Source organism: Humulus lupulus, chromosome 2 (genome assembly GCF_963169125.1).
Source record: "Humulus lupulus chromosome 2, drHumLupu1.1, whole genome shotgun sequence".
Taxonomy (NCBI): Eukaryota; Viridiplantae; Streptophyta; class Magnoliopsida; order Rosales; family Cannabaceae; genus Humulus; species Humulus lupulus.
In genome coordinates this window covers 229,565,076-229,591,472 of record NC_084794.1, presented here as the reverse complement: position 1 = coordinate 229,591,472, position 26,397 = coordinate 229,565,076, and positions in this window count along the sequence as shown.

Genomic DNA, 26,397 nt, shown 5'->3' with positions numbered 1-26,397 from the left:
GGGCTAAGGCGAGAGAAAGGAATGTTTGCTATCAAAGTAGAAGGGTGTTCTTCACCTTCAAGTAGCTGAGCTAGGAGGTCATCTTCAATGGGTATTTCTCCTCCCTAAGGGTCTTGCATATGAACTACAAACAGACAAAGGAGGAGATAAGACACATAGCCTGGGGATTTATGTGGGAAGTTGGGATAACGTTGCTCACGTCTATTGACCAGCAGCATCCTAACCAAACACTAAATTTTATGCTAGCAGTTTAAAAAATGGATCCAAAAGGAAAGTAAAACGTTTTCTGAAAAGAAGCTTTTTCAACTCCTAAAGGACGGGAAAAACCCAGTTTTTCAACTAGCCTAAAAATCGAATCTTTACGTCGATTTTGCATCCTAAATCTTTGATCCTTACTATCAAGCTAACTCCTAACTCATATAAAGAACAAATACACTACCCTATCAAGCATCAAACGGTTTATACAAACTCCTCACAAGATTCTACTCAAGAACGCAAGAAATCTCAGAGCACAGTAACAGCATGTATGGCATCGCGAAGAGTTTAAAAGACTAAGAAATTACCTGAGCAAAGGTTGGAGATTCAGAAAAATGAAAGCTTTGAGTCTGAAAGATCCTCGGCAGGACGTCTGAATTTTTTTAAATTCTAGGTTCCAGAACAAAGCTCTTGAGAGTTCTTGGCAGAAAATGGTGAGTAAAAGATTATAAGAGAGATGAGGAGGTTACTTATAGAGGCTAAAGTATAACAAAAAGTGGCAATCATGACTTTCCCTTTTTCGAAGCATGGGCGAGTGTATAAGCTGTCAAAATGGTTTCTTGAAAACTGGAAAGGCTTTATTAGGCATAATTAGGTCACAGTTTTCAAAAACGCACGAGGGCTCTGACAGATTTCGTGGGGCATATGAACAGTTGTTTTCCTAAAGTTTATTTATTGCTGGTCGTACTAAACAAACTTGGGGGGCAAATGTTATCCAAAAAGCAAGTATGGGTGACGTGTCAGGCGTTTTCAACACGTGGCTGACACCTGGCGGAAGTCTTGTTCGACCATCGACCATAAAGATTTCCATGGCGCAACACTTGAACATTATGTACAACCTTCTTGGTCGTATACTCGATATATTTGGAGAAAATCTTATGCAGTTATGATCATATCCGAGATTGTCTCCCATGATTTCCTGAGTATCCGATTATTTAGGAGAGAATATCTGTAACTAATTCATGTAATCCTCCTTGAGCCTATAAATAGAGAAATATAGCTCAAGGAAAATGACTTTTGGCTTATGCTTAATTAAAATTACATACTTACGAGAGAATTAGAGCTATTGTATTACGATTGTACTGTTTATCTCTCTCAGGTTTGTGAAACTCAGAGAACCCTAGTTCTTTGATCACCCCTTTGAGATTTAATATCAATAATAGCTTAAGTGGACGTAGGTTATTACCAGTTCTTGGGACTGAACCACTATAATTCTTGGTGTCCTTTACTGTTTTTATCATTATATTCATTCCAACACATCCATCCACATCAAGCTTTTTGACTCTGTGTCAGTTGACTAAAATCAGGGTCAACACCGCCCATTTTCTGCCAGTTAAGACCACCTACTCGGCGAATGAATATAAATAATTATATGTGAGTGAGATAGTGAGACTTCATGTGGTTCCTGTTGACCACAATTTTGGCCAACGACGAGTAGACATCAAAACTACAATAAACCTTTAAGAGAAAAAAAATGACACCGATAATTTTTATAGTGGTTCAGCCCCAATATGTTGGTAATAGCCTAATCCACTTAGAGTTGTAATTTATGGATCTACACTCAAGATCAGATGAACCTGTGTCAACTGAGTTTCTTAAGTGTAAATGAAAAGAATACAATATTTCTCTCAGGAAAATCAGAATTCGAATCCTCTCAATGATGCCATGAGCTCTTTATTTATAGGCTCAGAATCGTACAAACCGAAATCCCTCATAATCGGGATATTTCTATTGCTCTCACAATATTTAATTAATAATAAAATTTAAAATACATCAATATGAGATTTCTTTGGGATAATCTGAGACATTCTCGTGTGGGTATGACTAATTCTAGCTGAAGTCATTACTGAAATCTCGCTACATAACGATGATCTCTCTAGTCGGCCAACTTCACTCCTTGAAGAGAGACTGGTCGACCAAAGCACTTGACTGGTCGGCCAAGGCAGATGACCGGTCGGCCACACACTTCCCTGGTCGGCCAAGACAGATGACTGGTCGGCCAAGCACTTCACTGGTCGGCTAAGACAGATGACTGGTTGGCCAAGCACTTCACTGGTCAGTCAAAAATATTTTCCAGTCGGACAGATCACTTCCAAACCAGATAAACAATTTTCATGCCAGTAATATCACTAGATTAGTCTAAAACCTTTGACCCAACCATTTCTTGCCACTTGTCACTTTTATTTCCATGTCATCATTTTCAAATTTTGGGGATAACAGTTCCAAAGTCAATAATTTGCAATCTAGGGTCAGTGTTCACATCGAATTATTGGAAGGGGCTAGAGAGAGCTATGGGAACAAGGTTAAAGTTTAGCACCGCGTTTCATCCTCAGAACGATGGGCAGTTTGAGAGAACTATACAGATTCTAGAGGACATGTATAGATGTTGTGTTTTGGACTTTTCAGAGTCTTGGAACCGTTACCTACCCCTGATGGAGTTCTCCTATAATAACAGTTATCAATCCACTATTGGGATGACTTCCTATGAGATGATTTATGGGTGAAAGTGTAGATCTTCTTTGCACTGGAATGGGGTAAGGGAGAAACAGATTTTAGGCCCCGAGAGAGTTAGGGAAGCCAGTGAGGCAATCGAGAAATTTCGCCAAAGGATTCTTACCGCACAGAGTAGGCAAAAGAGTTATGCGGACCTTAAGAGAAGGGACATCGAGTTTTCAGTGGGCGAGTTTGTGTTCTTGAGAGTCTCGCCGATGAAGAGTGTTGTGCGTTTTGGAAAGAAAGGGAAGTTGAGCCTGAGATATATAGGTCCATTTGAGATTTTGGTGTAATGACCCAACTATTTCTAAGACCTTGGACCATTACAACTACTAGACATAGCTACTATTTCGATACAAACATAAGAAATAACAAAACTTTATTGAAAACCCAAAATATTGTATCAAATACAACATAATATAAAAATATAAAATGTGATTGATATGGTATGGGATCCCATTGTTTATGAAACATAAACTTTAATTGTTTAAATACTATTTGTGGAATTACATCAAAACATAATTTAAAAGACTTAAAAAAATAACGTCATCCTCGATCGACACACAACCCATTCAATCCATTCATCCTTAACACATAAGCCAAGCTTCCAAGAATCTTTCCGCCTCCCATAATCATTTTCCTGCATCAAGCTAAAAATAAAGGAGTGAGCCTAATGCTCAGCAAGGTAAATCTACTAAAAATCATACATCATCAATCATAAACATAAGACTATATCATATACTACAAAACATATGACTATAAAAAGATATATCATATAGGACTACAATATTAATGGCCATTAACTCATTAACATGGCATGTGATAAACCATCTAGGTCCTTTGTCTACTAATCGAGGTAGGTTAGATCACATGGTAGTATATGATAACCCATCTAGGTCCTCTGTCTACTAATCGAGGTAGGGTAAATCATAACTCTAACCCATGAAAATGATAAATATTATTGGGGTTTGCTATCTAAGAAAATATAAGCCCCAAATGACTACAAAACATATTTATACATATATATATACATATCATAACATAAAACATATAATAACATAATCATATAAACACATGTAATCTATCTTATTTTCCTTACCACAAATCGGGATATTTGGGAACAAGAACGGGATTAGAACACTCCTAAAAACCAACAATAAGAATGGTGAGTATCCCTATAGAATAAAGATGAAAAGAGAACTAAACTATCAAGAAGAAACTAACCAAGAAGAACCTTAAGTTTTCAAGAAACTTAAACACCTAATAAAGAATTATAAACGAGAGTTGGGATCTGAAAAGAAAATAAAAGAAAACTAAATAACCATGAAGATCTAAACATAAATATAAGAATACCTTGAATGATCTTATGACTTGATCTAAACCTCGATACTGAAATCTCACCATATCTCACTTCCCAAGTGTTTAGAAAAGCTTAGAATGATAAAGCTTTTTAACCCAAAACCCTAAGTGTTTCTCTCGATAGTAACCTTAGCAACTTGAAGGCTCTGAAGATTGCTTGAAGAATGAAGAAAATGGCTGAGTACTAGGTCCTATTTACAGAGTTCAAGGAGTGAAACTAACCCATTTTAATTTGAATAAATAAATGATTATAAAATGAAAAAGATTTGAATTTTTGTTCAACAAACGCCCAGAACTTGGTCAAAATCATTCAAAGGCAGGTCTAAGTGGTTAAGGCTATTTTTAAAATCAAAATCACAAACTTTACAAAAATGAAGCACCAGGGGTGATATATTAGCTGGACCATTTTCCCGAGTCTCGTTCGTTCGTTTGTGCAAATTCGACGTGTTTTCTGTATCTTCCGTAGGCGATATATTGGCATACTTGATATATCAAACACGTATTTGCACTTTTTCAACATATTTTGAATTGGATAAACAACTTTGACTGATTCTAAACGTAATCCTAACAGTTGTTGGAAGGTTCTAGAGCTTCTAGATCTTTCTTTTATTAAAACTATTCAACAAAATACTTAATTCCTTAATAATCATGATTATGACAAGTGTCACACTCTTATTAATTCTATCTAAACCTTAGGTTATAATTAAACAATATATCTAGGACTAGCAATATAAATCAAACCTTATGTTATAATTAATATTCCTAAACTATAGGTATAAAATCCATAACTGTTGCTATGAGTTTTCAACTAAGTCCCGACAAGAACCAAAATCCACGGAATCTAACAAAGTAATACTAACTACTACGATGAACAACCATAGCATAGCATGTTACGATGAACAACCATAGCATGTTATCGAAAAGGGAATCAAAGAACTAAGATCCTCATGTTATCGAAAAGGGAATCAAAGAACTAAGATCCAAAAGGATTCCATTAGTTAAGGTCCTGTGGAAGAATAATACGGAACGAGAAGCAACATGGGAGTTGGAGGAGGACATGAGAGAAAGATACCTTGAGTTATTTGGTAAGAAAGAATTTCAGGACGAAATTCCTTTTAAGGAGGGTATATTGTAGCGCCCCAAATTTATTTAATTTCGTGCTTTGTTTTATTTAATTGTTAAGTGTTGTGAATTTTTATTTTGTTTGTTAGAATTGTTTGGTAGAAATTTTGTGAATTTAATTGTTAATTGTTTTGTTTATTTATTAATTTAATTTGTGAATAAATGAGTTTTGGTTGAATGCACCAAGGTGCATGGTAGGTACTGATGCACCCTAGTAATTAAGTGTGTGCATGTGCATGGTTGCAGTGTGCACTTGCATGGAATTTTCTACACACATTTGTTTTCTTGTATTTGATTTATTTTTAATTAAAAAGAATTAAAGAGAAAATAAAAAAAGGGAAAGGAGAAGTGTGTGCGTGTGAGGAAAGTGGGAAAGGTTTTATCTCCTATTTTATGTGGCAATTTGATGATGTAAAAATGGATGATTGTAACGCCCTACTACCTTAGAGCCGTTACTAAGTGAGTTTAAAATGTGCATTTAACTTGCTAATCAAGCATTTAGCTCAAAAGTGTAACTAAACTGTATTAAAATCACATAATTTGAAAATGTAATCATACATTGAAAATTATAAATGTTTTACATTAGGGATCCCAAAATACTATTTATAAATATTTACATCTCAAAATATGTTTTAAGTCATCTACACGACAAAATAGGATTCAGTACAAAGCATCTCCCAAAAATGCCCCTGGCCGTGGCAGCCAGGCAGACAAGACATATACGCATCGCCTCACGCTCTCCATACTCACAGTTGGTCGGCCTTCCCCTTCCCCTTACCTGCACCACAGAGAACCCATGAGACGAAGCCCAGTAAGAAAAATCCACACAAATAGATAACATATGCGTATTAATCACTCAGCATAAAAAAAATCTGCCATCAGGCTAAACACACATGGCCATGCCGTCCCATGCGCTTTACCAAGCCCTGGGTTCGCGGTCTACACCGTAAGGATATCCCAGGAATCCTTTAGGGTCTTACCCTGGAAATTCGCACTCCGCGTGCTAAACGCTGCTCCCGGCCCTTGCCGTTCTCGGCCTTCACCGTTCCCGGCCCTTGCCGATCATTCACAAATATGGATACAACCCTCTAGGGGCCACGGTACACAAAATGATCCCATGCCTTGATTCAACCTACCGCCGCGACATAGAAGAACAGGGCCGCGACGCTCATACGTGACCCAGAAAACTGGGTTTTTCCCCAACATTTTACCGAGCCAAAACTCTTCCAAATCAACCCCGAGGTACTCCCAAGTCCCAAATCAACTTAAAACACTAAATAGACAATATGGCTACTCAGAAACAACAACAACAAGCTCAAATACCCTATCAAAGCCATAATCAACTTGTGGTTTAAACCACAAACCAGAAGCTTAAACCACAGCAGCACATACATTCCAGAGATGCATGAAACCCTTACCTCAAGTAGAAATTCATCTCTGAGCTTCCTCCAAATCCAACTCCAAGCTAATCCCCTTTGGTTCCCAAGCTAAATCTTGCCAAACTTCATCCCAAGAATCCACCAAGCAAAAATACATATCAGCTCCCAACCTTAACATTTCTCACCAGAATTCAATCAAGAAACTGATTAAAACTTATCTTTGAGCCTAGGTCAATCTCCCAATTCCTAGCCTTGAATCCCTTGAACTCTGGCCTAAACTCCTTCAAAATCAGTCACTTTAGTAAAGGAGAGGTAGAGCACCGAATAGGAGAGAAAGAGAAAATTGGTTCCCTTTTTCCTTCTTCTGTTTTTTTTTTGGTTAAGTGTTTCTAGAGTATATCCATTTTCCCAAAATGACCTGATTACCCCTTAAGTTAGCCTAAGTCCTCATATCTCTCCAAGGGCGATTTAGTCTTTTAACACATCCCGCTAAGTCCTTGAGTATGCCTAAAAATCCCCATTAAATCTCGACGCGTCTAAGCCATTACTAAATTACTAACCGCTACTCAATAATTCCCGAATACTTTCTAATATTCCCAAAATACCCCTAAGCTCCTCCCGAGCTCGGTATTTGACCTCGTTGTGACTTTCTAGCTAAACAGCTCCCTAGGACCGTCCCAGATCGTGCACCACAATTATATCACCACTCACACGTGGTATCAATCACAATACACATAAATATAGCATTTATGCCCCCAACGGGCTAAAATTACAAATATGCCCCTAACAGCCAAATGGGGCCCACATGCATATTTAATCACCTAAACATGCACTTCTAATCACATACTCATTAAATTCACATATTAATACAATATAACAATTATTGCCCTCCAGGCACACTAATCAAGGCCCCAAGCCTTATTAGCAAATTTGGGTCGCTACAACTATCCCCTCCTTCACTACAACAATTATGCCCATATATTACATTAAAATATAACATATTTTAAAAAACGCTATTGTTTGACACGACTAAAAATTTTAGGCGGTAAATTATACACTTAGGCGCCAAATGAAAGACAAAAGCAAAAGAATCCCTAATAACCCTACGCCTCCTCTGTTTCTCTCTCATGCTCTATCTTTCTCTCTCAGCAACTCTCTCGTTCACTCTTTCTTTCTTTCTCTCTGTTTGTTGCAGGGAGGCTTGGGTCGTGGGTCTACGGCGTGGCTCACTCGTGGGTGCAACGGTGCTTGCGGCGGTGGGTTTAAGGCGTGGGTGCAGCGGTGCTTGAGCTCACGATCTTCGAGTAATATATATGTGCTCTTTTGGTGGCTGACCTTGCCATTCGTGGTGGACGCAGTCTTCGTATGAGGGTATTAATTTTTTTACAGTGTTTAATTTTCATATGTTGTTTACCACATCAAATGTTTGTTCTTGAATCTTGGTATATCTTCTTTTTTAATCTTGTTATTATCTGTGGATTTCTTTTTGATTCTCGGTATATCTGTTCTTTCGTGGTTCTCAATTTGGGGTTATATATATTATCATGTTTGACTGAGAAAGTTGAAAATCTATGTTGGGTCGACTAGTTCTAGCTTTGGAAAAAAAATTAAGGTTTAATAAATGCCTCTTCTTTTTTGTGAGCATTAGAATTTCAGGTGTAAGCTTTCTTTTTCTCCCATAAAGACTTCAACTTTTGTGGGTATTTTTAAAAAAAAAATAAAAATTAATGCCTCTTCTCTCCCTAATGCCGAGCATATGCAATCCCTCACGATGGCTCCATTTCTGTTCCAAACCCGATCATTTATGTTATTAGACCCAGATGCTTGATCTAAAACCCAAACTGTCATTGTTCATTTTCCAAGCCACCGCCTCTGTGTTTGCAGATCTATTTTATATTGCTATTTTGGCACAGTTGGCCAGAAACAGATATATGTATGCATATCATAATAATTAGTGTCAATCTCTCTCTCATTTCGTATATGTATTGACCTTTTGCCTGATTTATTAGATAGTAAAGCAGCTGACGATTTGACTTAACATTGGCAAATTTCTCTACAAATATACTTGTCTTCATAATTAGATCTCCTATGTTTTATTTAGGCTTTACACTTTTGAAAACACACAATATTTTTCCTTAGTATATGTAAGATTTCTATGAATTTTAGAAGTTGCAATCTATCACGTAATAGTTTGTTTACACCTCATGGTTATTTTCAATAGCATTATTCTAGTAATTTAATTGTTTTCCATACGGTTATATTCCAGTGGCATTGTATTAGCTATTATAAATTCATTGTTACTTTTTAAATTTATTTTTTCATCTTGAATTCTTTGCCTCGCATAGAATTGGAACCATATGTTTGAAATTTAGAGTACTGTGGCCACTTGTTTGTTGTTCTATGAACACTATTAACTCCATAATGCTAGCTAATTAAGAAGTGAAGTTTTCTCTTATCTCAGGTTTTGTTGCTTTTTGAGTGTAATATATTATTTTTATGCAGTACTCTATTCAATTTCCAAGTATGTAACAATTTCCATGAACAAAGTGTAGTCACAGTTTTCTTTTCCTTTTACTGAGAAAAACAAAATCAATAAAAGCCAAGTATTATATATGGTAATATGCATTTGGGTGCATGTTATATGGTAATATGCATCTAGCTATACATGATATGTTTCTTAAATTTTGTTTGTCTTGTTCATGCAGCTTCTAATTGATGGTAACTTATTATTTTAATAACATAATTGCTGGTGCCTTTTGTGTGTTTATAATTTGTTTTTGTTTGCATATTGTAATGTGGTCCTGACAGCTTAAAACAATGGCCATGAGTACTTATCCCCAAAAAAAATCAGAGCTCAATCTTGTCGTTCTCCTGACTCCGCTAAAAAATTTCGTATTGCATTCAATTTACTTGATAAAAAATTCCTTTAATTCTTTAATTATTGAATACTTTTTCACCCATTACTTCTTCTCTCAGCCTTTCTTCTTCTCCAGAATCAAAATCAACCTCAAACACAAACATAACCCCAATTTAGATGGGGATAAAATTGGTCTCAAGAGTCAAGACAGTCCATGGTGGTAAAGCAACTGTATATGAACCTATCATTTTTAATATCTATGTTAGTTCTCTGTTTCTCCCTTTTATGGAATTATTGTTTGTTTGGGATTGATCAAGAAAAGATTACAACTTGATGATGTAAAATATATTTTGTATTGGGTTTATGAAAGCTAATAGTTTCATAGCTTTTGATAATGTAGCTTTGGTTAGTTCCATAGCCTTTTATTTTGTATTTGATTACCCTCTGATAAAAGATAAGTTTATTTATTTATTTTAGTTTCCCCTCTTTTGTTAGGAATTTTCCATTTTGTGAACTTTGAATAATCTTTTTACTATTTGTAATACTAATGTATTTGGAGCTATTACAGTTTTGGTTTCATTTGGTGCTTGTAGTTAATTCTTAAAATAAATTAGCTATTAATGGTTCTGTTTTGAGTCTGAATTATGTGAGAGATAACAGTATTGATGTTGTTTTCTCTGTTCTTTTGACATTTTTTTATTATCAATTTTATAATGTAAATTGGTGAACAAATATAATTGATTCTCTTGAACAATCAAAAATGTATTTATAATCTATTTGTGTGTATTTATGTTATTAGTTATGTTCTGTTAGGGTTCATCTATGTTTTGCTATATTTTTATGTCAAATTTTTCTCTGTTTTTGACAGAATTTTACAAGATGGTCTGTGAGGCAGATGAAACTGATCTAAATATACACGTATTGGCTGTCATGCTACCACATTATGATAGCTTGAGCTTGTAAAGAATGCTGCTTAACAGTTCATCAGGTTATACTTCTGTTATTATTAGAGATTGTATAAAAATAAGAGTTTGTTTATAGCATTGGATTTGACATGTATCTTAGGATTTTAGTTGTTTTAGTTAGTAAACCTCGCACGTATTCTTTCAGTGTGTAAATATATGTAGGGAGGGATTCATTTGGTGCGGTTTGCATACATATTCAATTATATTGAATTTGATAAGCGAGATCTTACATTAACCTTACTGAAAGTTTTATAATTGGTGGCCTTGAGTAGTGTTGGTTTCTTTAACTTTTATTGTGCTTGAATGCATTTTTAATTGAATTCAGAAGTAATTAACTAGCCATTGATTCTCATGGTCTTCTAAAGTAGCATCTTTTCTGATTATAATGTAATGTTATGATCTGAGTCTTTTCTAGTTTCATGGAGAATACTATCATTTATTATTCATTTATAGAATGCTTTTGACAATAAATTTATTGATGTGGAAGAAATTGCTTGCTTTTGGGTGCATAATATAAATTACAAATGACTTAGACACTTAGCTATGCTTATTTCTTTCTGTTTTGCAGGTGCACCAGTGGCTGTGAGGTTTGATGGTGGCAGGGCTTGGAAAGGCGAGGTGTAGGCTCGATGGTACATATCTCTTCTAAATCTCTCTCTCTTGTCTTCTGATTTTGTTTTCCCTCATAGGAGCGACAGACTTTTCTAGTTTAATCAATGGCGGTCCCCTATTTTTTAGATTGCGGCATTTAAATGATGAGTATTTCCATCTGTTTTCTGTTAATTTTGTTTGCTTGTAGGGTTTGCTTTTGTTTACAGCTTGCCTGCAGCTACATTTTGATCTCTGTTTCAGGCTCCTGTTAGTGGTATTTTTTATGCTCTGCAACTAGTTTTGTTTTATGTTTTTATGCTCTACATTTTTTATGCTTTTTATGCTCTTCAAAAATTAGAGTAAGCTAATTTCAACAGTATGCCTGTCTTCACCTTTCTGTGTCCTCACTGTAAGGTTGTCCCAAAGCTTCCCTTATCCATTATGTGGAAAAGTACTTTAATTTTCATATATAAGGCAATCCGTTTATGCGAGTATGTGATTTAGTAAAAGCAATGAACAGGCAAAGAACAAATGGAGAGATTGGATTTCTAGCAGAAACAATGGATTACTGTCACATATATATATATATATATTATGTTGTTAGCTGTTGTAGTGTACTGCATTTGGAGGAATTGAAATGGCTATGTTTTTTATCATTGCTCTCGGTCTGCTTCTAGTTTAGCTGCTGAAGTTAAACTTTTATTGCATCATAGGCTTATCAGTATTAGCAAAAAGAAACTTTCTGCCCAGGATAATCGTTTACTAGCTCAGTTCACTATGTAATTGTTTAGTGTTCTGCTCTGTTTTTCCCTGTATTGGTTTTTCTTTTAGCTTGCTGTGAGTTGTTTTTTGAGGCTTGCTGTTAGTCGTTGGTTGTTTGAGTTGGTTTTGTGTGTATCTTTGCTTGTTTGATTAATGAAGTTCATCCTTTCTTCTTGATCAAAATAAAGCATTGTAGTATCTGCGTTTTTTCATGTGGGTGGGCAGGATATGTTTTTATCAAGGTAAATAATTTATTTTTATCACATGGCATCTAATGTGAACATATTGCTTTCAGGGGAATCAACAACGAAGAGAAAGTACATCTGAGGCAAAAACTGGTATCCCATTTAAGAGAAGAAAACTATCAGGTGTTTGTTGCCCTTACTTCTTTTTTTTACAAATGGAACATGGTCTCTTTCTCTCTCTCTAAATATATGTATATAAATATATATATCTCATCATATATCGTTCAAGATTCATCATCCTAGCCCTAGTCCTAACTCTTCATATGAGATTTTCTTTTATATATTTATTTTAGAGGTGACATTATTTTAGTGAAAGAATCCACTTTTACTATGCTCTTTATATGTCTGATATAGACAACTCTCATGTTGGCTATGCTCATCTCAAAAATTGCTCGAATTGATTATCCAGTAGAATGGTGAGTTTTTTTTTCCTTCTAGGTCTGTTATTGGTTCTCTTCTTGTAACTGTGATGTTTGTTGAAACTATGCTGTTTCAATAAAAATGCCTGCTTTCATAAAGACTAAGATATATAATTTTATGATATGTATTTGTAGTTTTCTCTCCTATTCCCATTTAATAGGGTAAACTGGTTGGGTCACACAATGTCGCGTAGAGTTTGCAGCTTTCTGTATAAGAAAATTTAATTTACTTCTCTGCAATTTCGTTATGAGTTTGTGATGCCCAAGATTTCTCTTTACCATGAAATCATCTGATCAAGAATATAATGCACTTTTAATGGCTTGAATTCAAACTTTCTTGACTATGTAGTCTAATTGTATCATATATGATGTATGTGATTATGAAGTGGCTGTAATTACTAGAAATCAAGTATATTCTAGTTCTATATGCATTAAGGATTGTAGTTTTGTTAAATTTGTTTTCTTTATTGTTGGAATGCAATTCTCTTTTTCTTTTCTTCCCCTCTTTATAACAATGCTGTTTAATTTAATCAGGCGTCCATCTTGCTACTCTTGTATATACATCCATCAGGATTTCTATGGAAACATCTGATTGAAATATTTGTATAAGGAGTTTTACTTCTCAAGTTTTTGAATTTATATTACGACTGTTAGAACTACTAGCTGTTTTTTTCTTGAGAAATGAGTAGTTGAAATGTGATGTTAAAGATCATGGCTTTGGTGACACTGAATATGACATGGACCTCTTCAAACTTGATATGATTAGTTTGCCATTTACATCCATTCTTGAATGCAGTAATTTCATGAATACTGGCTTCCAGTGCTCATGTTGGAGCATGTTGGTACGAGTCACAGCGGTGCGAGTCATGGTGCTCTCTCTTCCTCACACAAGTCACATCGGTATATCCTCTGCTGGAAGGAAGAACCCATGCAAGAACATCTCTGTGAGGTATTTTTTTATGGAGATTTCAATTTAGTATCACATAATCAATGCATCATTACTATATCAATATATATTTATAAAGTGTTTGCTAGATTTGGCCAAAATCAATGTATTTGATCTAAGTTTCTAATTAAGAATTTGGTATGTTTGGTTTAGTTGATGCGATTTAGTTCCTTTGGACTGTGTTGAGTATTTACGAGACAGGGAAGATTACTAATAGCTATTTAAACTTTATGGCAACTATATTACAGGTTGTTTGGGGGAGTGTGAGTTTGTTTGTGTTTCAAGATTGTAAATATCTAGGTAGAGGAGTACTTTTCACATTGTATGGTTTCTACTGCTTAAATGGAGTATTTCCCTACTTTTGGATCCATGGAGTGCTTGTCTTGCTTCCATGTGTTTCATTTCGTTGTTAACTTTGTGTATGGTTGAGTGTGTTATTATAAGTTCTATTGTTCGTTTGATCTTTAGCTTGGGAATTTTTCTCAGTTTCCATTAGGGGCTTATAGTGTCCTTTTCATTTCTGATCAAACTTTTCAGTAGGTTCCTCAAATTTCAGTGATCTTTAGCTTGGGGGAGTGATAGCTATTTATGCTCACAACAAAAACAAGTACACAAAGGATGATGAATTGAAGAATGGAGCAAGTTTCATGCATGGTTTACCTTTGTGTATCTTGTAATGTTTCTGTTTTTCATTTTTGAAGTAAAAAATATTCAAGATTATAAAACTTTATTATGTTATGCTTTCAAACTTAAGTTAGAATTAAGATCTTCATGAAGTAGACACATTCATTGTTTGAATTAGTTATTGTTCAATGTAATACTTATAGTTTATCAATCTATTAAGAATTACATTTTATGATTAATTTTGATTTTTTTTTTATCAAAATACAATAATGAAAATCTTTTAATTAATAAAAAACCTTATAAGTATACTTATCAAAATAAAATTTAAAATATATTATTCATACTAAAGTAACAAAATTTTATTACTATAAGCGTAACAAATCGTTATGATTTATATAATATAACAAACTAAAAATGCTATCAAAATAATCAAATGTAACAGTTGAAAAGTGTTATGCAAAAAGTATAAGATTAAATGTCAAATTTATAACCAAATACTCTAACTAAATGTTATTATTTGAATATTATAGCAACTAAAAATGTGTTATTGAATAGTTTAAGATAACATCGAACATAACATTCAAATACTGTTATAGAAAAGACAGGACTTTTAATAATAGGGGCTATGTTAGCATTTTCGGAAGCGTTATCAATACTCCCGGTTAGCAGTTTTTAAGTGTTATGAATACTGTTTTTTCTTGTAGTGCTTATAGAAATTTCATCCTCAAAATTACCTGAACAACTCGGGATACCGCTCCTGCATATCTGACTCAAGTTTCCACGTTTCCTCCTCTACCTTGCTGTTCCTCCACAACACTTTTACCAAGGCGATGGTCTTGCTCCGCAAGACCTTGTCCTTCCGGTCGAGAATCTAAATCGACTTCTCTTCATATGACAAATCCTGATCTAGCTCCAAGTTCTCATAACTCAACACGTGTGAAGAATCTGATACATACTTCTGGAGCATGGATACGTGAAATACGTCATGAACCCCTGATAAGGCTGGAGGCATTGACAATCCGTAAGCTACCTCTCCAACCCGTTCCAGAATCTCAAAGGGGCCAACAAACCTAGGGCTCAGCTTACCCCGAACACCAAACCGTTTCACTCCTCTCAAAGGTGAAACTCTAAGGAACACATGGTCACCGATCTGAAATTCTACGCCCCTGCGTTTCAGGTCTGAGTAACTCTTCTGGCGACTCTGGGAGGCGAGCATTCGAGCTCTAATCTTCTCAATCGCCTCATTGGTCCTCTGAACCATTTCACTTTCTTCCATAAAGCATCTCCTACGGAGCCACTCTGATAGTCGCCCGATAACTGTTATTGTACGAGAACTCAATCAAAGGGAGATACTTACTCCAAGATCCCCCAAAATCTAGCACACAGGCTCGTAGCATGTCTTCCATTATTTGAATCGTCCTCTTAGACTGTCCATCTGTCTTAGGATGATAAGCGGTACTAAACCGTAACTGCGTGCCCATAGCCTTCTGCAGACTCTCCCAAAACTTGGAGGTGAAGGTGGGGTCCCTGTCGGATACTATCGACCTCGGAGCCCCATGAAGTTGAACAATTTCCTTCACATATAATTCAGCATACTGCTATAGTATAAGTCGTCCTGACAGGTAAAAAGTGGGCAGACTTGGTATACCTATCCACAATCACCCACATCGAGTCATGCTCTCCCACGGTCTTCGGTAAACCAACCACGAAGTCCATGGTAATATCTTCCCACTTCCACTCTGGAATCCCTAGAGGTTGCAGCTACCCTGCTGGCCTCTGATGTTCGGCCTTGACCTGCTGACAAGTTAAGCACTTGGCAACATAATCCACCACACCCCTCTACATGCCTGACCACCAATACAAAGCTCTTAGATCTTGGAATATCTTCATCATACCTGGATGTAAGGAATAGGGAGTGGTATGCGATTCATCCAAGATCTCCCGCTGGATATCATAATCCATCAGAACATAGATCCGACCCTTGTACTTTAGTAATCCCATCTCCGAGATAGAAAAGTCCTTAGCTGCCCCGACTAAGACGTTATCCCTATGACCTCTCAACTGGGAATCCTTCCCCTGCGCCTCCTTGATCCTCTCAAGGAGTGTAGACTGAAGAGTGATGTTGGCTAACCGACCAACCACCAACTCTATACCCGCTCTAGTCATCTCCTTAGCTAGCTTATCAGGTATCTGTCTCAAATTGAACAACTGTCCTGGGCTTTTCCAACTCAATGCATCAACCACTACATTAGCCTTCCCAGAATGGTATTGGATGTCACAATCATAATCCTTAACCAACTCCAACCACCATCTCTGGTGCATATTCAGATCCTTCTGAGTAAAGAAGTACTTCAAACTCTTATGGTCGGTGTATATCTCACACTTCTCACCATATAAATAATGTCTCCAAATCTTAAGTGCGAATACCACCGTTGCCAACTCCACACCATGCGTGGGATATCTATGCTCATACTTCTTTAACTATCTCGATGCATAGGCTATCACCTTTCCAGCTTGCATCAGCACACACCCTAAACCCTGTCTGGAAGCATCACAGTAAACCACAAACTTCTTATTATCCAAAAAAACTTCTAACTTCCAAAACGTTGCTCGGTCTAGGCCAATCTCTCACTACCTCAATCTTACTTGGGTCAACCAGAATCCCCTCCTTACTGACAATATGGCCCAGAAATGTAACTTGCGGTAACCAGAAGTCGCACTTGCTGAACTTAGCATATAACCTATGCTCCCTCAACCGCTGCAATACCAAACGCAGTTGCTGGTCGTGCTCTGTCTCTGATTGAGAGTACACCAGAATGTCATCAATAAACACAATTACGAACTTGTCCAAATAGTCCTTGAAAACCCTATTCATCATATCCATAAAAGCTACTGGGGCATTGGTTAATCCAAAGGACATAACCAGGAATTCATAGTGTCCATACCTCGTGCAGAAAGCGATCTTTGGTATGTCCTCTTCTTTGATCCTTAACTGATTGTAACCGGAGATCAATCTTGGAGAACACTGTGCTTCCCTGTAATTGGTCAAATAAATCGCCTATCCTAGGCAGTGGATACTTGTTCTTAATGGTCAACTTGTTTAGCTCCTTGAAGTCAATACACATCCTAATAGATCCATCCTTTTTTTTGACGAACAACATTGGAGCACCCCATGGCGAGAAACTCTGTCTGATAAACCCTAAATCCAGTAGTTCTTGCAACTGAATCTTCAACTCTTTAAACTCTGCCGGAGCCATTCTGTAAGGTGTCCTAGATACTGGCTCCGCCCCTGGTGCCAACTCTATAACAAACTCAATCTCTCGCTGTGGCGGCAACCCTAGCAGATCTACTGGAAATAAATATGGAAACTCACATACCAATCTGGTCTCCCTCGGTCCAACCGAAACAACCCTAGAGGTATCCACAATGTTCACTAGGAATCCTATGAAACCTTCCTGCATCAGGTCTCTATCCTTCAGTGCTGAAATCATAAGTACCTGCGGTCCATTGACTGTTCCCACAAATACAAAGGGTACCTCCCCTTCTGGTTCAAAAGTCACCATCCTGTGCTTGCAGTCAATCGTTGCCCCATACTTCGACAACCAATCAATCCCCAGGATCATATCGAAGTCGTCCATCGCAAGCTCAATCATATCAACAGACAACTCCCTACCATCTACCTCTACTGGAAAATCTCTAATCCATCTCCTAGAAATTACCAGTTCCCCAGTTGGAAACAAAGTCTGAAAACCCCTAGCATACAAATCACTAGGTCTACATAGCTAATCTATCACTCTAGCAGACACAAATGAATGGGTAGCTCTCGAATCAATCAATGCAGTAAAAGATGAACCAGCACTAGAAATCTGACCTGTCACAACCGAGGGGCTAGCCTCCGCCTCAGTCTGAGTCAAAGTAAACACCCTGGCAGGAGCGAGACTGTCGCCCTGCTTCGGCTCCTCTTTCCTGGTTTGTGGCCAGTCCTTCTTCAGATGATTAGCACTCCCACAAAAAAAACAGGCCATGATCCTGCACTCACCCTAGTGTCGTCGTCTATACCGAGGACACACTAGAAAACTCCTAAAGTTGTCGCCTTCACCTTGACGGCCACTAAAGGCACCCCGTGCCCTCCTATCCGAGCTAGGAGGAACAAAAGAATCTGGAGCCTTTCTCTTCTGCTCACTTGAGGCACTACCCCAACTGGATCCAATAAAAGGAGGCACCGTCCTCCTGGCATCATGCCTAAAAGTGCTCTCTCTCCAAATCTGGTCCTCGGCCCCCTCAACTGTAAGGGCCTTGTCTACAACCTGAGCATAGGTAGTAGTCTCTGGATCTAAGGTGATCTTTACATCACGGGCGATCATAACATTTAACCCTGTACAAATCTATCTCTTCTTGCCGCATCCGTCTGCACCAAATCTGGCGCGAACTTTGCCAACCAGTCAAATTTCAGAACATACTCAGTAACAGTCAACCGATTCTGGGTTAGGTTGATGAACTTGTCAACCTTCGTAGCTTAGACTGCAACACTATAATACTTCTCATTTAAGATGTTCCTGAATTCTTCCCAAGTCATAACTGCCACGTTCCTTCTCTTAACCACTACATCCCACCAGATGCGGGCATCTTCTCTGAACATGAAGCTGGCACAAGCTATCTTCTCGTTCCCTTCAACCCTCATAAAATCCAGGATGGAGGAAACCATATTCATCCACTGCTCTGCCCGCAGTGGGTCTGGTCCACCCTCAAAGGTGGGAGGATGCTTTTTTCTAAACCTTTCATACAAAGGTTCCCACCTGTTCTCCCTAGCAGGCTGAACCGACAATGGCACCACAACCTGCTGAATTGGCAACCCAGTGACCTAAGGAAGGGCCTGCTGCCTCAACTGTCGAAGTTCTTCCTCTGTTCGTTGCAATCTTGCTTCCATTTTGGCAAACATGTGTTGCCAATTCTGTGGGGCAGGTGGAGGGTCCTGACCCTGGTTGTCATCCTCGGCTCTGCTGCAGCGGAGTCTCGATGATTGTCAAGGCATCACAACAATATGCATGCAATCAATGATGCCGCTCATCAGGCATGATAACAACATCCAAAACCACCTCCCAATTACATCAGCCAACCATAACCAGCAGTCCACATAACACAAATAGCATATAACACTCAACGATCCATGCCCTTGCATCATGCATATGTTAACTCATTCATCATGCTCTATATGAAATAAGCAGGCAAACAGGGCATGTAAGCACATATTCAAGCATGCAAATCAATTATTACCAACCAACCCTGAGTCGAGCTTGTCACTGACGGTGAGCGTACATGTTCGGTCAATCTCTAGGAACCATAAACCTTGGCTCGCTCTGATACCACGTTGTAACACCCTGCTACCTTAGAGTCGTTACTAAGAGAGTTTAAAATGTGCATGTAACTTGCTAATCAAGCATTTCGCTCAAAAGTGTAACTAAACTGTATTAAATTCACATAATTTGAAAATGTAATCGTACATTGAAAATTATAAGTGTTTTACATTAGGGATCCCAAAATACCATTTATAAATATTTACAACTCAAAATATGTTTTAAGTCGTCTACACGAAAAAATAGGATTCAGTACAAAGCATCTCCCAAAAATGCCCGTGGCCGTGGCAGCCAGGCAGACCAGACATGTACATATCGCCTCTCGCTCTCCATACTCACGGTTGGTCAGCCTCCCCTTGCCCTTGCCTGCACCACAGAGCACTCGTGAGCCGAAGCCCAGCAAGAAAACTCCACACAAATAGATAACATATGCTTATCAATCACTCAGCATATAACAAATCTGCCATCAGGCTAAACACATACGACCATGCCATCCCAGGTGCTTTACCAGGCCCTGGGTTCGCAGTCTAAACCGTAAGGATATCCCAGGTATCCTTTAGGGTCTTACCCTAGCAACTCGCACTCCACGTGCTAAACGCTGCTCCCGGCCCCCTTGCCGTTCCCAACCCTTGCTGTCTCGGCCTTCACCATTCCCCACCCTTGCCGTTCATTCACATATATGCATACATAGAATAATTAAACAAATACTTAAACATGTATTAACATAATCAATGGGCTATGCCTTGCACATAATCATATAGGGTCGTTCCCTGCAACACAACTATGGGGCCTCGCCCTGCTCTATGGGTACAACCGTTTTCTTACCTGTGTCCCGAGCTTCTTGAGCACTGAAATCTCAAGCACGGTCTTCTAGCCCGAACCTCGCTGAAAACCTAGTCACAACACATACATAGCACTCTCATTACTAACAAATTCATAATCATCTCCTGGAACCAATCCTGTGCTCTCGGGACCTCCCATTTCCCCACACAAGGTAGCGGAAGCATCCCCCGAGCCCCCTGAGCTAAAACCCTAAAACACAATTCTCCGCTGCCCAGAAATTGGCCTAGCACCGCAGCACAACCCTCTAGGGGCCGCGGTGCCCAGAATGATCCCATGCCTTGATTCAACCTAGCGTCGCGGCACGGAAGAACAGGGTCGCGACGCTCATACGCGAACCCAGAAAACTGGGTTTTTCCCCAACATTTTCCCAAGCTAAAACTCTTCCAAATCAACCCCAAGGTACTCCCAAGTTACAAATCAACTTAAAACCCCAAATAGATAATATGGCTACTCAGAAACAACAACAACAACAAGCTCAAATACCCTATCAAACCCATAAATCAACTTGTGGTTTAAAACTTTATAAAACTTAAACCACAAACCATAAACTTAAACCACAGCAGCACATACACTCCAGAGATGCATGAAGCCCTTACCTCAAGTAGAAATTCGTCCCTGAGCTTCCTCCAAATCCAACTCCAAGCTAATCCTCTTTGGTTCCCAAGCTGAATCTAGCCAAACTTCATCCTAAGAATCCACCAAGGAAAAACACATATTAGCTCCCAACCTTAACATTTCTCAGCATAATTCAATCAAGAAACTGATTAAAACTTACCTTTGAGCCTAGGTCAATCTCCCAATTCCTAGCCTTGAATCCCTTGAACTCTGGCCTAAAATCCTTCAAAATCAGTCACTTTAGAGAGGGAGAGAGACTTTAGAGAGGGAGAGGGAGAGCATCGAATGGGAGAGAAAGAGAAAATTTGTTCCCTTTTTCCTTCTTCTGTTTTTTTTTTTTTTGGTTAAGTGTTTCTAGAGTCCCAGCCCCCAAGTTGAGCATATCCATTTGCCCAAAATGACCTAATTACCCCTTAAGTTAGCCCAAGTCCTCATATCTCTCCAAGGGCGATTTAGTCTTTTAACACATCCCGCTAAGTCCTCGAGTATGCCTAAAAATCCCCATTAAATCCCGACGCGTCTAAGCCATTACTAAATTCCTAACCGCTACTCAATAATTCCCGAATACTTTCTAATATTCCCAAAATACCTCTAAGCTCCTCCCAAGCCGGGTATTTGACCCCGTTGTGACTCTCCAGCTAAACAACTCCCTAGGACCGTCTCAGATCATGCACCACAATTATATCACCACTCACACGTGGTATCAATCACAATACACATAAATATAGCATTTATGCCCCCAACGGGCTAAAATTACAAATATGCCCCTAACAGCCAAATGGGGCCCACATGCATATTTAATCACCTAAACATGCACTTCTAATCACATACTCATTAAATTCACATATTAATACAATATATCAATTATTGCCGTCCAGGCACGCTAATCAAGGCCCCAAGCCTTATTAGCAAATTTGGGTCGCTACAATGATGGCTAGATAATTGGTATTTTTATTCTTTTAGTCAAATTGAAAATTTCATTATTTATGAAATTAGAATAAACAAATTAATGGAAATTAGGAAGAGGAAACTTACCCATTCCCATTAGGCTAGTTTTCTTTAGGGTTAGATAAAAGGGAAATAAATAAAAATAGAGAGCATTTTGCTCTTGGTGCCGTTGGCCTAGTGAGAGAAGGAGAGAGAGAGTCGACAACTTAGAGAGAGAAAGAGAAGGAGGTGAAAAAGAAGAAGAAAAAGGGGTTCAATCCTAGGGTTTGTCTGTTTATACTTATGTTTTCTAGATTCTCTTCTTTTGATTATAGTGTTTTGACAAGTGTTGTGTTTGGGTTGTTGGATTTCTTCTCTTCATCTGGGTTTTCAAAAACCCTAGGCTAGAACAAGGGGTGATTATAGTTTCGGGTATTGGTCACTTTGGGTGTTCTTGATTCTACAATCAAGAGAGTTAATGAATCCTTAGCCCTTTTGTTTTTATGTTTTCTTGAGTTATATGAGATGATGGTATAATGATTTGCTTCTCTTTTGATTTTGGGATTGAAAGGTTGTGTTGTAAGATGCATGGTGATTTTGATTATTTGGATGATGGGTTTCGACCTATGCATGTATAGGAATTCCCTTTATATTTTGTTATTTCTATTTTTATGTTAGGTCTATGTTCTAGGATCCTATGAGATTTTGGCATAATAAATGATCTGGACTCTTGTTATTGAATCCATGAAATTTGATGAACATGTTTACGAGATTATGATGTATCAATAGGTTAAGGCATGCATAAGTGATTATAGAAACATGCTAGGATTCATGTGAATGTAAATGAGAATTTTGATTTTATTTTATGTTTAATTCATGAGAGTTTTGGCTCAGGGTTATTGACTCATGTATATGTATGATTGATCTTGAAATATGCCTGTGATTTCAATGTCCATGTGATGTTAGGGATTCTTCTTAGATTGACAATATGATAATAGATGCATGCTAGGGTTTGTATTTAAATTTGTTTTGATTAAACATGTATGGTTATTGTGCGAGTTTTGTGAAGCATGATGTAAAAAGTTGAATTTCATGACTTAATATGCTTGCTTATTTTTGTGTTTAAGTGATGAGAAATTTGGTGAAATAATGATTTCTATGCATACATGTTTTTGCAAGTGCTATGATGATTTTATGAAATTAAAAGGGTATTTTAATTTACATTAAAATGATATTTTTACTCAAATAAATACTTACAGTTTTTTTAATATGTTTTATAAGGAAAATATGAGTTTTAATTCCAAGATGGTGATTTTTGAGGGTTTAATTTGTTGTTGGAAGTTTTGGTAAAAATTATGAAATGCCTTTTAAATGAAAGGAAGTTTGTGTGTTTGTTGAAATAATATAACACCCTAAACTATGTATATATTAAAAATGGTATCTTAAATGTAACCATGAATGATAAAATTTTAATAAGTATGGTTTTCTTTATTTTAATTAAGAAAAATGTTAAGTTTAGATTCACTTGTGAATTTTAAACAAAATAAATGTTGGCTGAAAGTTTAGTTTAATAAAAATAATTATTTTGGTTATCACATAGGAATTTACACTACATAAATTAAGCCTTAAATAATACAAGCAAAAATATATTTTTCTCACACTTAAAATTATATTTTATATTTTTTCTCACATCAAATCTTGTAATTTAATTAAATTAAATGAAGTATTATTTTTTAAAGGAAACATGATATTTATAAGCACTTTTAGATAATTTCAAGCTTTTTTTATTTTCTATGCAATTTAAAAATAATAAATGGAATTATTATTTTTTAAAATGGCTAAATAAATTATTTTTATGAAATAAAAATAATGTCTTAAGAGGTTTAATCAACTTAGGAATTTAAAGGAAATAAATAATGGTGAGGAAATTATGTTGCTAAATCTTTATTTTGGAAATGTTAGAAATAAACATGTAGAAATTATCGTTTTTTAATATCACTTTTTAACAACGCTCCCACGTATGCATGTTGCATGCAAATGCACTTTTACGTCCAAAAACATGTCTATTATTCAACCATATAATTTTTACTTGAAAACCATGCATGAATAATAGGTAGAATTGACATTATTATTTTGTGATTCTATGTGAAAAATGAACATGTTTGGAACTTATGTGTAAAATGCACCATGTGTGCATGACCCATGCACACATGGGGTATATGAGTTGGACACAAGAAAATCTTATGTGATGCTAAATAATGCTATTTGATTATTCACTACTACAAATATAGGCTTTCTCTGTGCTTTTTTTTCTATGATTAAATTAAAAACGCAGAGAAAAAGTTCAAATGAGTCTGAAATACGAAGTGGGAAAAAAAATAGACTTTTCTCCGCGGTTCCATAAAGAAAACCGCAAAGAAAAGTGTACCACTTTTCTCCGCGATTTTCTATACAAAACCGCAGAGAAAAGGGTACCTTTCTCTGCGGTTTTGTTTATGGAACCGCGGACCACTTTTCTCTACTGTTTTCTTTATGGAACCGCGGAGAAAGCCCTTACCCAACATAAAACACTCGACTCACAGCCTTACTCATTCTTCTAATTTCTTCCACTTTTGCAGACCCAAGAGGAACACACGCAACCCTTCTTCCCCAGCCACGGTTAGTACTTTTTTCACCTTTTTTTTTAGTTTTTTTTTTCATTTTCTTCCATATTTTAGGCTACAACTCATGTAAATATACATATATATTGATTTGTTTTGATGTTTTAGGGAAAAAATGAAGATATATTGATCGAGTATAATGTGTTTTGAATGTATGTTTATAGGGTGATTTTCAAGCTTTTCTCCAACGTTTGTGAAGGATTAAAAGATATTTTTATTGTTCAAATCAGGTATTGATCACTAAAACTTGACTTTTTTTTTTTAATTATTTCAGTTTTTTGTTATTTTTATATTATTTATCTAGTTTATATGTATTTTGATAATGTTAATATTAATTAGGTTTACTCCTTAAAATGTATTGTATTTGACATAATTTTTTATATTTTTTATGAAATGTATATATATATAATATTGAAAATATATATAATCGGAATTGATTTTTTTTTTTTTATTAAAATGGCTTTCTCTGCGGTTGTATTAACAAAACTGCGGAGAAAGGTACCCTTTTCTCTGTGGTTGTGTTGAATAAACCGCAGAGAAAAGGGTACCTTTCTCCGCAGTTTTTTCAACACAACCGCAGAGAACAGTGTGGCTTTTTTCCGCGGTTTTCATACCACTTTTCTCTGCGATCAATCTACTAACTAAAATCCCTAGCATTATCCTCATTCTAGTCAATCTAATGCAACAATTCAAGTCACAAATATAATTACATAACTAACAAATAAGAAAACAAGGTTGTACGCATAACGTACACCTTGTGTGAAGATGTCTGCTCTTCTTACCTTAAGCAGTGTGTTGTCCGCCGACGTGTCCCGAACCACTTGCTGTGTCACCTCGACGGCCATTAGCTCCTAGACGTCCAATTACACAATGAAAATTCAGGAAAATAAAAATAGGGGTTATGATTTTATTTCAAAGCCATAATTATCGAAATAATTTAACTATGCAATTTTAACGTGCATGACACGTAGATTAAAATCATTTTCACAAAGGTTCACACCATAATGTCACATGCACAAACAAGTATGTTTCTAACGTAAAACATGAAGTCATATAAATACTTTTTATGTGAAAAATTACCAAAATGCCCTTAATATCATAATTATATAAAAGACTTAATAATGTTCTTAAAGTTAGCATATGACAACAAAATTTAACAAACAACTTTCTGAAACCCTAAATAATTAGCAAATGCTCATATAAAACAAGAAAACTAATTTTTAACATTTATAAATTATTTTCCCTTAATTTCCCAAATAAAACTTAAATAATTCAAAATAAATATAAAATCAGTCCAAAATTCAAACTAACCATACAAAACTATTCAAAAAGCCACAATAAACTTATAAAAATTATTTTAGAATTTTCTAGACAAAATGACTATTTTCCTTAATTAATTTAACAAAAAAACCAATTAATTCATGAAATATACATAAATGATTAAAAATAAAATCTAACTATACAGACCGGTTTCAACACCCTAAAGTAACACAAAAAAATTATCTAGGGTTTAGATTAGTATTATTAATATTTTTCATAATTAAAGTATAGAATAAGCCAAATAAATCATGAAAATTACATAAATGATAAAAATTCGAAATTAAAAATAAACAGAGAACCTTAGAATCTTATTTTAAACATATACAAAACTATTCAGAATGTTTAGAATAATGTAAATAATTTTCCACATTTATATCTTTAAATCACATATTTAAAAGAAAATAATTCAAGAAAAGTATCAAACATGATCAAAGCTTAAATCTAAAATACAGAGCCATTCTAAATTATACAGAGAGATCATTTAAACATAAACTCATATTTTTCTTAATAATGAAAATATTTTTCATAATTAATATCTATTTAATCTTCAATAAATCATAGCAATTATAGGAAAAATCAGAAAAATACAAAACCAGTTGGAAAATGCTCAAAATTAATTTTCTAATTTTTAAGATTAAAAAACTAACGAAAACACCTCCAA